General features: G+C 38.9%; 1 protein-coding gene across 1 annotated transcript in view; it reads right to left on the bottom strand.

Annotated features, from left to right (window-relative positions):
- The window catches only part of HAPLN1 (hyaluronan and proteoglycan link protein 1), an 80,861-nt gene extending 65,365 nt beyond the window's left edge, over positions 1 to 15,496 (bottom strand). Inside the window, exon 1 of the mRNA XM_010385640.2 lies at positions 15,094 to 15,496. The gene's annotated coding sequence lies outside the window, so the exon portion shown is untranslated. The remainder of the gene's footprint in view (positions 1 to 15,093) is intronic.
- Between the last annotated feature and the right edge of the window lie 1,533 nt (positions 15,497 to 17,029).

Genomic DNA, 17,029 nt, shown 5'->3' with positions numbered 1-17,029 from the left:
CAGTTCATTCTATGAGGCCAGCATCATCCTGATACCAAAACCTGACAGACACAACAATGTCAAAAAACTTCAGGCCAATATCCTTGGTGAACATTGATGCAAAAATCCCTAACAAAATACTTGAAAACGGAATCTAGCAGCACATGAAAAGCTAATCCATCATGTTCAAGTAGGCTTTATCCCCACGATTCAAGGTTGGTTCAACATATACAAATCAATAAATATGATTCATCACATAAACAGAACTAAAGACAAAACCCACATGATTATCTCAATGGATGCAGAAAAGCCTTTCAATAAATTTCCACATCGCCTCATGTTAAAAACTCTCAATAAACTAGGTATTGAGGGAACATACCTCAAAACAGTAAGAACCATCTATGACAAACCTACAACCAACATTATACTGAATGGGCAAAAGCTGGAAGCATTCCCTTTGAAAACCAGCACAAAACAAGGATGCCCTCTCTCACCACTTTTATTTAACATAGTGTTGGAAGTCCTAGCCACAGTAATCAAGCAAGAGAAAGAAATAAAGGGAATTCAAATAGGAAGAGAGGAAGTCAAATTATTTATGTTTGCAGATGACATTCTATATCTAGAAAACCCTATAGTCCTGGCTCAAAAACTCCTTCAGCTGATAACTTCAGCAAAGTTTCAGCATACAAAATAAACACACAAAAATCACTAGCATTCCTATACACCACCAGGAGCCAAGCCAAGAGCCAAATCAGAAACACAATCCCATTCAAAATTGCCACAAAAAGAATAAAATACCTAGGAATATGACTAACCAGGGAGGTTAAAGATTTCTACAGTAAGGATTACAAGACACTGCTCAAAGAAATCAGAGAATACACAAACAAATAGAAAAATATCCCTCCCATGCTTATGGATAGGAAGAATCAATATCATTAAAATGACCTAGTGCCCAAAGCAATTTACAGATTCAATGCTATTCCTATCAAACTACCGGTGACGTTCTTCACAGAACTAGAAAAAACTATTTTAAAATTCATATGGAACCAAAAAAGAGCCCAAATAGCCAAGGCAGTCCTAAGGAAAAACAAGAAAGCTGGAAGCATCACATCACCCACCTTCAAACTACACTACAGGGCTACAGTAACCAAAACAGCAAAGTATTGGTACAAAAACAGGCACATAGCCCAGTGGAAGAGAATAGAAAATCCCCAAACAAGACCACCCACCTATGACCATCTGATCTTTGACAAAGCTGACAAAAACAAGCAATGGGGAAAAGACTCCCTATACAAGTGGTGCTGGGATAACTGGCTAGTGATATGCAGAAGATTGAAACTGGATCTCTTCCTTAAGCCATATACAAAAATCAACTCAAGATTAATTAAAGACTTAAATGTAAAACTAAAAACTGTAAAAACCCTGAAAGATAATCAAGGCAATACCATCCTGGAAACAGAAACGGGCAAAGGTATCATGACAAAGACACCAAAAGCAATCACAACAAAAGCAAAATTTGACAAATGGGATCCACTTAAACTTAAGAGCTTCTGCACGGAAAAATAAACTGTCAACAGAGCAAACAATCTACAGAATGGGAGAAAATGTTTGCAAACTATACATCTGTAAGAACTTAAGCAAATTTACAAGAGAAAAACAAACAATCCCATTTAAAAGTGGACAAAGGATGTGAACAGACTTTTCCAAAGAAGGCATACATGCGGCCAACAAACATATGTTAAAAAGCTCAATATCACTGGTCGTTACAGAAATGCAAATCAAAACTACAACGAGATACCATCTCACACAGTCAGAATGGCTATTATTAAGAAGTCAGAAAGTAACACATGCTGATGTGGTTGTGGAGGAAAGGGAACACTTATACACTGCTGGCGGGAGTGTAAGTTAGTTCAAACATTGTGGAAAGCAGTATGATGACTCCTCAGAGAGCTAAAGCAGAACTACCATTCCACCCAGCAATCCCAGTACTGGGTATATATTCAGAGGAATATAAATCATTCTGCCATAAAGATACATGCACACGTATGTTCACTGCAGCTCTATTGACAATAGCAAAGACATGAAATCAACCTAAATGCCCATTAATGACAGATTAAATAAAGAAAATGGGATACATATACACCATGGAATAAAGATCATGTCTTCTGTGGGAATATGGATGGAGCTGGAGGCCATTATCCTTAGCAAATTAACACAGGAAAAGAAAACCAAATACTATGTGTTCTCACTTATAAGTAGGAGCTAAATGATGAGAACTCATGATCTATAAGAAGGAAACATTAGACAATGGGGTCTAGTTGAGGGTGGAGGTTGGGAAGAGGGAAAAGAGCAGAAAAATAACAATTAGGTACTAGGATTAATATCTGGATGATGAAATAATCTGTATAACTAACCCCCACGACACGAGTACCTATATCACAAACTTTTACATGTATCCCTGAACCTAAAATAAAAGTTAAAAAAAGTATTCTAAATTAGAATAAATATTCAACTAGTATCTACTAGTTACATAGTAGATATTCTTCCTTCTGTTACATTAAAAATATTTATACTTTGAAACAGCAAGAGGAGTGTGAAAACATTTCTATAAAATACCTAAAATTATCAGTTTCCTTCCTTCCTCTCTCCCGCCCTCCCTCCTTTCCTTCCTTCCTTCCTTCCTTCCTTCCTTCCTTCCTTCCTTCCTTCCTTCCTTCCTTCCTTCCTTCCTTCCTTCCTTCCTTCCTTCCTTCCTTCCTTCCTTCCTTCCTTCTTTCTTTCTTTCTTTCTTTCTTTCTTTCTTTCTTTCTTTCTTTCTTTCTTTCTTTCTTTCTTTCTTTCTTTCTTTCTTTCTTTTCTTTCTTTCTTTCCTTCTTTCTTTCCTTCTTTCTTTTTTTTGACACAGTCTCTGTCACCCAAGCTGGAGTGCAGTGGCATGATCTCAGCTCACTGCAACCTTTGCCTCCCACGTTCAAGCTATTCTCCTGCCTCAGTCTCCCGAGTACCTGGGACTACAGGCATGTGCCACCATGCCATATAATTTTTATTTTGTATTTTCAGCAGAGACGGGTTTCATCATGTTATTCAGGCTGGTCTTGAACCCCAGATCTCCCAAAGTGCTGGGATTACAGGCGTGAGCCACCGTGCTCAGTCCAGTTTATCTTCCTAGCCGTGTATTTCTCTAAACTCACAGAGATATCTGGAATTCAACTAATTAAATGTGTAAGTAGTGTGCTTGTATTTTTCTGTATTGCCTAACTTATTTTCGTATTGGGCAAATGTTCATTTTACACAGTAAATAAAAGTCAAAATGATTTCCTAGAAATAATCTAATTTCTTAAACATATTAATCACATAAAGCCTATGTCTGAAAAGTCTAATATTTACATCTCCTATTGGTCTATTTCTATTTTCTGTTTTGCTATCTTGGCTTTTTTTGGTCATTGAATCCTGTTAGCTAGTATATTGGGTAATTTTATTTAATTAATTTAATTATTTTACAAAATTTCCATTTTTATTTTAGATTCAGGGAGTGCATGTGCAGGTTTGTTGCAAGGGTATGCTGCATGATGCTGAGGTTTGGGCTTCTACTGATCCCATCGCCCAGACAGTGAACATACTGTATTGGGTAATTTTAGATGAGGCTGCTTTCCAGCTAAAAGCTCAAGCCAGGTCACTAAGAACCTTGCAAATCACTTAAAGTAATTTGGACCTAATTGTCACAGCAATGAAAAGACACTGAAGCACTTTAAGTGGGGAAATATTTTCATATTTACATTTTAGAACAGTGACTCTAGCTAAAGTGTGAGGGAATAAATTAGAAAGTAACAAGATGGGAGACATAGAGACTGATGGGTGAGGTTTGCAGCAATTCAGTAAGAAATGATAATAATGGAGGGCAGGAGTTATGCTAGTGGAGAGAGATATTTATGAGACAGAATCCATAGGATGACTCCCATGTCCCTGTTTTTGAAAACTGAGTGCCGAGAAATTGGTGCTATTTACTAAACTAGACGAAATTGGGGTGGTTCAAATTCAGGAGAAAGAAAAAGAGTTCCTTATGGACTTGTGGAATTTGACACGTTTGTGAGATGTGCTAGTGGAGGTGGTTTAGACACTCAGGAGAAAAGTCTGGATATATCAAAAGATGTGGATGTTGCCAGCACATAGTTGAGTGCAGTGTGATGCATCGGCATAGATGGAAGTGCACAGGGAGAATATGTGGGGTGGGGACAAGCATCTTGGGCAGAAGCCATTGGAATACAATCAGCCAAGAGGCCGGTAGAATTCTCTTTAGAAGCCTGAAATGGAGACTGAGATAGAGTAACCAAAGAAGCCTGAAATCTAGGAAAGAATGACGTCACAAAGCCCAGAGTAGAGATTGTTGTGAAGGGAACATGGTCACCAGTATTAAAATGCCACTAAGAAAGCACTGAAAAAGTCATTGTTGACCCCACTGAGGAGCATTTCGATGGAGTAGCTGTGGGAGAAAGCACATCACAGTAAGCTGAGGAGAGGATGGGGGTGAGGAGATAGACAGTGAACACAGGTACTTCAGGGAAAACAAGTGGCTCTCATGAAAAGGAGAAAGATTGATAGAAGGTATGTGACATTAGAAAAGGTTTATGTTTTTAAGATAAAGAAGATTTGACTATAATGAAATGCCAATGAGAAAAACAGGCTGAGCGTGGTGCCTCACGTCTGTAATCCCAGCATTTTGGGAAGCAGAGGCGGGTGGATGACCCGAGGTCAGGATTTCGAGACCAGCCTGACCAACATGGCAAAACCCTGTCTCTACGAAAAATAGAGAGATTAGCTGGGTGTGGTGGCAGGCGTCTGTAGTCCCAGTTACTCTGGAGGGGGAGACAGGAAAACTGCTCGAGCCCAGGAGGCAGAGGTTTCAATGAGCCGAGATCACACCATAGCACTCCAGTCTGGGTGACAGAGTGAGAGTCCATCTCAAAAAAGAAAAAAAGAAAAATTACCTGAGTGGGAGAGGTTGACAATACAAGAGAGAATAGATCTAATAAATAGAGATTTCTCTAAGAAAAACAGAGGAAATGAGATCCAGAGCTCAGGGGCAACATCCACATTGGGCTCTTTGAGGTAAAGGAGATTTTAAAAAAAATTATTCTAACAGGAAAAAAGAGATAATATTTTGGGGGTACAGATCAGAAGCTAATTTTAGGCAAGACAATGAGAGGGTGGCTTCAGTTTTCACTGTGAATTAGAGAGGCTTGGACATCTGCTACAGGGAGCTCAAGAAACAATGGACATTTAAGAAATATGGTAGAACTGCCATATAGCATGAAAGATCCGGCTGACATCAAATACCATAAAGTTCTAAAGTTGTCCCATTCTGCAGGGTGATATTTACTTTTCTTAGCAGTTCTCAGAAAATTGGAGCAAGTGTGGAGGAAGGGGGCAGTGAGATTCATTATGAAAAAAATATTCTGTTTGTTGGATCCCTTTGCAAACAACAGAACGAGGACATGGAAAATGCTGGCAAGTATGACGGACAACAAAGAAAGACGTGAAGATGAAGGGGAATGAATAGATAGGAGGAATGAAGAAAATCTGAGATAAAGATTCCAGTTCACTGCCCTGGATCCGTAGTTGAGAACAACAAATTTTCTAGGTTGGGTGATTGCTATTATAAATATTTTTAAATTATACATAAGCGACCAGTTTGCTTGGAACAGTCTTTGTTTATGCCTTTTGTTATCATGATTAGTAAGCCATTCCCTTTGACTCTTAAAAGTGTTCTGGTTTGACTAATACATTTTATTTTCTTTATATATAAAGAGAGATGACACGAACTAGGCTTGGTCAAAGGAAAATAATGAGTTCAATTCTGGAAATGTTAAGTTCATGAAGCTATGGGAAATTCAGATTGAAACGTCAAGTAAACTGAACATACATACAGACACAACTAAATTTATCCATAAAACATAAATTCAGACAGTACTGAATAAATTATAATTTAGTGATTGACTCAAGAATGATATACTAATTTGCAGACAGACTCAGAAAACATTTGCATTACATAGTTGAAATCATTTTCTCTGTATTAAATTATACAGCAATTTGGATAACGTGAAAATATTAATCATGTGAGGATGAGGAATCATATTAACATTGGCCAAATGGTCAAGCTGGACTTTTACATTGGGTAATACCTCAAAGTGTCACAAGGTGGCAGCACAACCACAACATAACATGTAATTAACAAGGGTCAATATCCTTTCAGGTATTCTGCAGTTAGAATTTATACCTGTTGTGCATTATATATATATTTTTCTGAGTGTGTGGTCCTTAATTTAAAAATGATTATTTTGTTTTATCGTTATTGTTGCCTTAAAAATGGAGCATATAAAAAGTTTAATTTTCTAATATGTACGTTATTTTAAAAAATTTTAGCTAGAATAAAAAACATGATCATGAATATACATTGATGGCATTCTTAGGATAATTACTAGCACATAGGGTATATAATGTCATAGTTATAAATGCTCTGTAAGTTTGCATCTTGATTAATATATTTTAGTTCAACAATTTTATTTAGATATTTTAAATATGTCTATCTCACTAGTAAAATAAAATCTGTAACTTTTTTCACTGACCTGTAGAAGGAGAGTGTTCAGAAATTTAATGAAAAAATTTTTGTTTGTCATATTCTAGTTATAGTAACTTCAAGTAGGGGATAGGGTTGCCAGGTGTAGTTAAAAAAAAAAATACAGAATATCCAGTTAAAATTGAACTTTAGAAAAACAAGAATTTTTTTGGTATAAGTATGTCCCATGAAATATTGGGGACATACTTAAACTAAAGTTATTCAATTATTGAATTATTTTTTGTATTTTATCTAGCATTCCTATTAAGGGGAGGGAGGAGAATTTGGAAAAAAAAAAAAAAAAAAAAAAAAAAAAAAAAAAAAAAGGAAGTTGCCAGGAAGTCCAGAGAAATCCAGGATTATGTACTACAAATTCGACCAACGATTTAGAAGTCTTCAGAATCAAGGAACTAGAAAAAGAATTATAAATAGACTTGAATTAGTCTGCATTCTGTGGTAAACTCATTTATATGGTAAACTAAACAACATGGGCTATGGTTAATCAAGTACTCTGGTGAATTACCATGTACACCACACATTGATTACTGATTTTTAAACAACAAAATGCAACAACATATATTTAAAGTTAGTTCAGTATTGGACAAAATGCAATAAACAACTGTAATCTAGACATTTTGGGGTCTTACCCAGGGTTATCATTATGAAAATCTGTCATTAGAGCATCAAGGCACGGAAATACCATTTTAATTTCCTTTAATTCAACAAACATGTCTGGCACCTTCTATATGCAGAGGACTGACTAGGACTGTGAGATGTAAGGATTAATGAACATTGCTGTTATCCAACTTAGTGGACATTTATAGTTAATAAAATAAAAAGTTAAATTCATGCATAAATAATGTCAAAACTCATTCTTACTAATTTTCCCCTGGGTTTCAGTTCTTGGTTAACTGCTTCTCCCTTAGTATATCCCTGGGATGATCGATCCCTCTTCTCTTCCAGATGATTTTCAACTACCATTTTAATGTCAGAGTCTTCCAAATCTCCATTTCCAGCCATGACTTCTCCCCTGTACTTAAGAAATGTACATTCAACTCCTATGAGTTTTTGGGTGTCCTGTTGTCACTTCTTCCTAAATTAGACTAATCATTTCTCCCAGAAACTTCTATTCTTCCTATATTCCTAATCTTAGTCAATTTCATCCCTCCTCATGTAATCATCCATCCTTAAAACTGTCCCACTATCTCAGACTTCTCGTCCACATCCAGTCAATGCACCCTCATTCAATCATGCCTACACTGTTTCAATGATCTCTAAACGGGTTTCCCACCTCTAGTCTTGCTTTCCTTAAATTTAGAGATTTACTGAAATTAACAATTAATTTTATTTACATGATTAATTTTATACTGTAGTGATTATCATTTACATCTTAAAAGAGTTTATAAATTTAACAACATTGATGGGTAAGAAAAGACATAAGGAAACAAAAACAGAGGTGGGGAATGGCTTGGGTTTGGAGGTATTCAGGCATCTGAAATACAGGCACTTGGGATAGAAAGTCAGGACACCCCTGAAGCCCCATGCTCAGCACTGTGCTGGACACCAACAGCAGCAACAGGATGTCAGGCGTTTGTATCTCCCCTAGGCTGCTGGAAAGACCGGGAAGGAAATCACCTGTGTAAATCAGGGTCATCAGTCCTGGAAATTTAATAAGCTGTAAGCACATCCTTACGTTGTAAGACCAGAACAATATCTTACAACAGCAGCAAACGATGGTAGCATAATCTAATAAGGTAATAATAAAAAAAAAAACTTACATGAATTAATGAAATACTTAATAAAATATGGCTATGAGTATGCTGCATGCTAATTAAATATAAACTTATATTTATGAGGAGATATTTAAACAAATGACTCTGATTCATGTCACTTTTATAAAGCCAAAGCAGATTTTCACTATTTTCTTTTTTTTGTAGTTAGTTTTCCAGAAGCTAAGATCAGCATCAATGCTGAAATGTCTCTGAAAACAATTTTACTGTACTTAGGTACCTGAGCAAATATTTTAAAAATATGTTGGCTTTGACCCGTATTTTCAACATGATGACTGATTCCTTTGCTTCTCCTATGCATATTCCTTTTTCATCTCCACGACTTTGAGGAATTCTTGGACCAAGTATATGGATTCTCACTGCTCCCTCCCATGAAACCTGGATATGTGGGGTGGTATAAGGGCTCAAAACTGTAGAACTTAAGATGTTATGGATGCACTACCTGTCCAGGGGCCACAGTTGAAGCACTGTCATGAAGGGCTGAGGGGATCTAGAGCAGAGGTTAAGGCAGAGTGAACAGGAATGTTAAAACCGGATGGATGTTGGAAGCCCCTTGGGGCAAAGGGAAGAGGGGAGGTGGAAGAACAGGTTGGTCAGGCTCAACTAAAAGGAGCCAGTAGTTAACATGGTCCTTCAAATTTCTGGAAACAGGCCTTGAGGGAATCCGTCTGTTCTCACACAAGGAGTGGGGATAACTGAAAGGCTGAAGACCTTGGGAGATTGAATCAGGCTTAATTACATCCTTTAGTGTAAGGATAGAAAGGCTCCCAGATGTTTTAAATTCTTTTTATGGAAAACAAAACATTTACTTTAAAGAAATAAAGGACTTAAAATGTAAATGCATGAGTGAAACTCATTCACACTTAAGTGTAATGCATGAGTGAACTTCATTCACAATTAAGTGTAATCAAGAAATCAATAAACCAGAGAACTATCAGATCCTCTAGGATGCAGGGGTAGAGAGCAGGAGTCTCTTTATGAGACAGAGGGGTTAGAACGCCTGGGTAAACGCAAAGAAAGGGAGGAGGAAATTAGGAAGGCAAATTTCACCTACTTGGCAAATTTTACTAGTGATTCATGATGTGTATCCATCTGTCTCCTCCACTGGTTTGTGAGCTCCTTGAGCCAATTACTATACAACACCTAGCATGGTGCCTGCCTGGTGCAAATGGTAAGCACTACATCATTCTTGCTTAATCTGAATTTTAGTTTCAAACTGGTGGACAACAATTCTGTGCAAATGCATTTTTGCGTTTCCTGTCCATCCAAGCAGACATATTATTGGAACCCTAGGCCTCCTGGGGTTCTAGAGTGTCAGAGCTGCCTTTCCAGGCCCATCTGTGTCCACCCAACCAAGAAACAAAGCTCTTATCCACTCAGCTCAGCGTTCGCACACAAGGGAAAATAATTTTTAAAAATGCATGCTCAAAATTTTCTTAATACCAAAACTATGAGGCGAGAACTTTTTGGTTATTTTTGTTACTCAAAGTACACTTCAGGACCTTGTAACATTTCAGGTTTATGACATCAGTTTTGACTTTCTGATTATTTTAGAATGGACTTTCACAGTGTAAAGTGAGGGGGAGCAGATGGCATTAGCACAGTGCCTGGTAAACAGCCAGTGCTCAATACATTTTTGTTGAGTGCTCAATACATTTTTGTTGAATAAACAAACGAACAAATGAATGATCAAATGAGACGATCCCCCAAATTCAAAATAACAGAGTAAAAATGAAAAAAAATTCACAGAGTATGAATGAAGACAAAACCAAGGATTATCCATAAGACTTGGTGAAAGGCTTAGGGAAATCCAGACTTACCATAAACATAATTTGAATATTATTTAATTTAATTTAATATTATAGTAATTGGAATTTAGTAAGCAATAGAGTAAATTGTGTTCGTTTTGGATGTTAGATTGGGCAGAAGGGAAAATTTCTGTTGTCTTGAACAGATGGAGAACCAGCCCTTTAACTTTAGTAAGTTTTCCAAGATATTTTCACTCTGAATTTTTCTTTTTGTTTTGTAAATAGTCTCCTGGCCTTATAGCAATTCCCTGATCTCAGGTGTCACCCCTGTTAAGCTATAAAACAATCAATGGATTCTCAAAATAGTCAGCAACATTTGATACTTAAATTCTAACTATCTCTGAGACGCATAGCTAAAAACTCTTAATATCAGCTATCCCCTTCCATGTTGCTATCAATGGGAGGAATTATTATGTGGAGCAAGGGCAAAATAACTATAAGCATCAGACCATTTCAGAGAGCTTGGCTGGTTTTCTCTTGTAAAGTTTGTTCTTGTCTAGTATCCTTAAGTCATCCAAAATCATTAAAACTTCTTGTAACATGATAGAAGACTTTAGAAGAAGGCCGGGCATGATGGCTCATGCCTGTAATCCCAGTACTGTGGGAGGCTGAGGCTGGTAGATCACCTGAGGTCAGGAGTTCGAGACCAACCTGGCCAACATGGCGAAACCCTGTCCCTACTAAAAATACAAAAATTAGCCAGGCATGGTGACACATGCTTGTAGTCTCAGATACTCGAGAGGCTGAGGCAGGAGAACCGGGGGAGTGGTGGTTGCAGTGAGCCAAGATCACGCCATTGTACTCCCGCCTCGGTAACAGAGTGAGACTTCATCTCAAGGAAAAAAAAAAAAAAAAAAGAAAAAACCTAGAAAAGTCCTTGATTAAACTTCTACTTTAAGGATTTTTTTTTTTTTTTTTTTTTTTTTTTTTTGTTGTTGTTGTTGTTGTTGAGACGGAGTCTCGCTCTGTTGCCCGGGCTGGAGTGCAGTGGCCGGATCTCAGCTCACTGCAAGCTCCGCCTCCGGGTTTATGCCATTCTCCTGCCTCAGCCTTCCGAGTAGCTGGGACTACAGGCGCCCACCACCTCGCCCGGCTAGTTTTTTGTACTTTTTAGTAGAGACGGGGGTTTCACGGTGTTAGCCAGGATGGTTTCGATCTCCTGACCTCGTGATCCGCCCGTCTCGGCCTTCCAAAGTGCTGGGATTACAGGCTTGAGCCACCGCGCCCGGCCTTTTAAGGACTTCTTTTAGGCAGTCTCTCGCTAACTCTCTCACTACAATGAGTATGCAATTCATTCTAAATCACAATCCAATGAAATTATTAACAGAAAGTGTTTTGTTTTTTTTTCCTGATAGATAATGATCTATTGGAAATAAAGCTTAAAATAATCTGCTTTATTTTATATGATTGATGGTGCTAATTCCAAACAGTACCTCCAATCAACACAGGTTATAATTTTGTGATATTAATGAAAAACAACTTAATGGGCAGGTCTCCTTCTTTCACTGTGTGGGTTTTCCTGCCATGCAAAAACCAAACGCTTCTAAAGAGGAAACTTCCATTCCACAACAGCAGCCCTAAATTTATTTGTGGATTACACCTGAAAAACTCTCCAAGTAACAAATGCATCATTTTTCTCTACTGAGGCATTTTACCTTCCTATATGAATTTCACAACTTGTCTTGATTAATGCTGATTGTCCTGAGAACTGTTGCAATGGCCACATATCTTGCAAAGAGCTAATTGGAGTAATAATTCATACATCTTTTAAAGAAAAGATTTTTAAAGCTCCCACTGCAATACTCAAGTGGATGAATCTTCTATGGTATCCTAATACTTCCTTCAAGTGGTGGTTTTCCAAGTAATAGTTTTTGTCTAGGATTTTTTTTCTATTAGATCAACTTAATGGAAGCCAGGTTCCTGCTTCAAAACTCCATGGGAACAAGAAGTATAGAGGAAGTTGTTTTACATGCTAAGTATTAGTGTTTGAGAACAGTATTTTATAAAATAGACCTCGTTACTCAAAAACAACTTGTATTACTATCCTTTTCAATTTAATGAAATAATCAAAGAACATGAAACACAATGTGCAGCTGTGTGGTAACCTTTTAAGTTAGTGGTTGTTTACCCACCTAAATTCAGTCACACTAAACCTTACAGAATGAACAGTGATTTAAGATGGTCAAACGCTTTCCATCATTCCTTGAACAATTCCATGATCCGTCTGTCTAAAACAAATCCTATATTAGAAGTGAGTTGCAGTTACGAAGCCATATCCTTGTGGAGGCAGAAAGTTAATGGTAAAGTATCCAATAAAGAGTAAAGTGATCTTAAATACAACCACTAGGGATTTCATAAACTGTTGAGTTGTACCTTAATTTTTAACTTATCTAAACATCACTTGCTTTATTTTCTACCCTGAGCACCTATCCCAATGTCTGGCATGTAGTTAATGTTCAACAAACATCAATCAGAGGAGTCAAGAGTATTTTAAGAAGCCGGTGAGAAAGCCTTATTTGACTTATCCACTAGGTGGCACACAGGGACCATGCTTCACACAGTTCACCACCACAGACCCTCCCATTCATAGTGTAAATAAAGAGATGCGTTATTAATTTATACCACCTCATCCTCTCTACTCCTAATAATTGTTTAACCAGCTGTTTCCTCTAATCCTCCTTAAACGCTATTGATTAAAATCCTAAGTATATTCAGGTTTCCATCCTTTCCTTCTTCTCCCAACAGCATTTTGTTACCTTTAAATGACAGGCTGAGTACACTTAAATGACATAGCCTAAGTACTATGGTTACTAATCATGGCTGCAGGATGTCAGAAAATTAATCTGAAGCATTGTCAAAGTTATTTTCAAATTTGCCTTGTATTTTGTCAGAATTTTAACTGGTGAGATACCATTATCTTAAAAATGCACTTTGAAAAATAAAATGTGCATGGGGCAAAAAGAAGTGGAAAAGAAAACTAGTATTTTCTAAGGAAGGGAGTCATTTTCTGAATATAAGTCTTATTCATCTTTACAAAGATGAAGTGCATCGCTACCTTAAGATTCAAAAGACTTCTTCAACTGTTTGGAAAATACCAATATTCCACACCCAAGATGCTAAAAGGTAGGGTTGTTTAGTAGACCGTTTACTCATAAAGTATCTTGCTGCGTACTCTGAATGTATTTATCCTGGATGTGTTACTTGCTCCCAAAGGAAGGAAAAGGAAGTGAAACCACTAGGGATATAATGAATTGATTCTTCTCTGTGAAAGTCTCTTCAGTACTTCTAAATTACAGTGTCAGTCATTCCTCTGAGAGACAGGGCCTTGCTGAAAATAAATGGCTCATTTTATAAATAAGAACATAATGTTTCCCTACTTTCTTGTTTCTCATAGAAAACCCAGGCCCATCAGGCATTCCTGTTGAGAATACTGGCCTCTGGGTACATTCCTCCTGTAGACCAGTGGTCTGTAGAGGTTGTTGGTTATCTCTTGTTCATTTAATTAGCCTTAAGCAACATTACTTCTTATCTAGTTCTGTTTTTAAGCTGTTTCCAATTTAGTGGAAGAGGTCATCAACAAAAACATAAATTCATTTCTTAGCTGAAACAAATTTTTTAAAATGAGCAGTATAAAAGTGACTAAAGACTAAAGCTAATCTCTGAAGAGTCCTTTGGTATACATTATATTCTACTGAATGGAAGGAAAACTTTCATTTTTGTAAGTAAATGGAATTTGGTAACTGATGTAAGAATTATGAATCATATTACATTAAAAATTCTCCAACGATAACTACTATGATATACTTTTGATAGAACAATATTCCCATTCCATTAAAATACTGAAATGACTGAAATGTGTATAAAATCTCTGCAAATTTAGTACACAGAAATAATCACATAGAAACAGTTACCAGAAACTATATTTATAATGAATAAATATTACATTCACTTAGAAATTAATCCAGAGCCTTAATTTCTTAAGAACTATTAGCTTCCAAGAAGCCAGCCAGTATGTTTGATTTTATGACATCACACTGGAACATGTACAGGAACACTTTCCAGCCTAAAAATTCCCAAATGTACTGACCACTGTGTGTATTTTTCCAGTGATAAATGAAAATAAAGCAACTTATTCTCAAATTAATAAGCCATCTTATTTGAACACAATAGTCACATTCAGTGGAAGAAAACTACTTAATCGAAGCCCAAACAAGTTTAGGTTTGTTTTGGTGGTGAACAGTCTCAACATATAAATAATTTCTTTAAGCAACTTTTAAAAGTAATCTTAACTATGACTATAAATTCTCTTCAGTGCATTCAAATTATGTATCAACATCATTGTATATATTCTATGATGTTGATTTCATAATTAGCTGGAGAAGCCTGGGCCAAAAACGGCAACATTTCTAAGATTATTAATCTAACAGGTATTACCTATGCCTTAAAGTAACTTTCTTTTTCACATAACCCTATATATTCTTTAACACAAAATTCATAAGCCTGGCTGGACATTCCCATTCCTCATCTTTCCCTTCAGCCTATACTATCCTTTTTTTCAACTCAGGTGCTATAAAAATGGTTGTTAAAATACAGATAGAAAAGTCACCACTTGAACACCATGACCCTACCAGATTTGTAGTAGCACTAGCAGAAGCCAGGATACTAGAGTTAATTCTTTCTCCAATTCTAAACTGAGCCTGTTGATTGTAGTGAAATATTTTATCCGATACTATGAAACTTTTTAAAAAGTTGACGTGTCGTATTAAATTCAAATGAAAACTAAATTCAAAAGAAAAGAATAAAATTTGTATAATGTATATATACATTACGTGTGTATTGCCCTTTGAAATCTTAAAGGCACAAAGGATAACCAAAAGAGGGGGAAAATTTTTGCAAGTTTTACCTTGTCCTGAAATCCAGGAGTTCGGATGCTCTCAAGTTCTGCTTAAGTTGGAAGCTGGAGATCAAGTGAAGCTAGCGCTCTTTCTCCTCACCTTAAGTTTGTCTCTGGGCGAGTATGAGTGTGTGTGTGTGTGAGAGAGTGTGTGTGTGCAGAATGTCTCTTTGTGGCGCTGGATGGCAGAGGTCCTGATCCTGGGAAGAAGGAGGCACTTTCTCACCAAGAGCAGAAGAAAAGCAAAGCGTCACCAGGAAAGTTCTCCTCCCAGATCCCCTAATTACAGCCTAACGTGCACTTCATGCAAACTTCAGGGAGGAAGGGAGGGGCAGCTCTGTGCCCAGACCTTGTAAAGCAGCAGCCTCTTAGATGACTTTCCCCTCTGCTCAGATCTCGAGTATCTCGCTCTGGGGTTCAGGAAAGCCGGCCGCTACAACCACACAAGCCCCCACCACTCCACACCTCCCAAACACTCACCCTCACCACTCCTAGGTCTGTCCAGAGGGGGTGGGACATGGGGTCTGTGGAATGATCTGCGGGGCAGCGATGTGAGCACACTCCTCAGGACAGTCAGTTTGCGCTTTGTTTTATTAGCCTCTGCTTAAAAGAAAAATCCAAGGGTCGGAGAGGTCTTCTCTTTCCCGCCTTCCCCTCCCCAAAGGAGATCAAAGATAACAGACAATGATGATAACGGCACATAAAACTTCCTAAACTGGAGATGGCCTTCCACCCAAATCAGCAGAAGCATATTTTCTGGTTTACTGGACTCAGTATTGATGTTGAGTTTAAATTTCTCTTAACAAACAACTGCTATTTTATCCTTGGATGACAGAGCTCAAAGAACCTGGATGTATTTATAGAATGAGGAATGCGAGGGAGAGACGGGATGGGTGGGGTTGGGTTGTGGATCCATACCCAGGATTAGAACCAGATGGGCACAGGGCGCCCGCGCGCGTGCGCGCGCGCGCGCACACACACACACACACACACACACACACACACACACACACATACATACACTCCTGAAATAACCACTGGGGAAGATGCTGGGACACGCGGGAAAACGCCTCCTGAACAAATAGACATTTATTTATAACTCCTGGGAGAGTATATAGGTCCATTGATTCCCGCCTTGAGTAACCAAGGGTTTTGGAGAGGAAATGGCTTCATATTTCAATAACAGAGCCACCTTTGATGGAGTCTAGGAAGGGGAAAAAAAGAAACACACCGCAGGAAGCAAACGGCTGTTGGAGCAGCCGGGAGGAGGGAGTGGGGCTGGCCCTGGGACTGAGGACAAGCAAACAAGCCCAAGGGGCCCACGGCCAGGGTGGAGGCGAGACGCAGGCCATCCCTGAGTTGCAGCGAGCCGGGCCAGGTGGCGCGGGGCGCTGGGGACGTGCGGGGGATTCGAGTCAGTGCTCCCAGCTCCAACAGCCGGTTCGCGCGGCGCGGCGCGAGCGGAACTGCGGGCTTCTCAGGGCCGCAGCCGCCTCTCGGGCTGGGGCGCCGGTGGGGGAGAGGGTCCCGTGGGCCGTAGGGAATGGGGGAGTAGTGAGTAGATGAACTAGTGGGGCAGGAGGATGGGCGGGTCTGGGGCGTCCTGGAGGTGCAGGTGGGACTGGAGGGCCCGCGAGGCAGCCAAGATGCCGGGGAAGCCGCGGGGACAGGGGCTCTGTTCGGCAGTGCAGGTGGCCGGTGGGCAGATGAGCCAGCGCGCAGGGCGCGGCCGCAGCCAGGATGCTGCATCCGAATCGCGCGGGTGGCGGCGAGCGGCGCTATTGTCTTAAAGATAAAGCCTAGACCTCGGGGACTGCCTCCTCCTGGACTCTGGAGAGAGGCAGAAGAGATTGCAGGGGAAAAAAGGGTTCTTCCCGCGTCTTCTGAGAGATTTCACCAGTTCTTGCCTCCGGGCTCCCCTTGCCACTCTGTCTTTGGTAAATCG

This window comes from Rhinopithecus roxellana, chromosome 3 (assembly GCF_007565055.1).
Source record: "Rhinopithecus roxellana isolate Shanxi Qingling chromosome 3, ASM756505v1, whole genome shotgun sequence".
Classification (NCBI taxonomy): Eukaryota; Metazoa; Chordata; class Mammalia; order Primates; family Cercopithecidae; genus Rhinopithecus; species Rhinopithecus roxellana.
The sequence above is the reverse complement of the archived record's forward strand: the minus strand, read 5'-3'. Positions and strand labels throughout refer to the sequence as shown.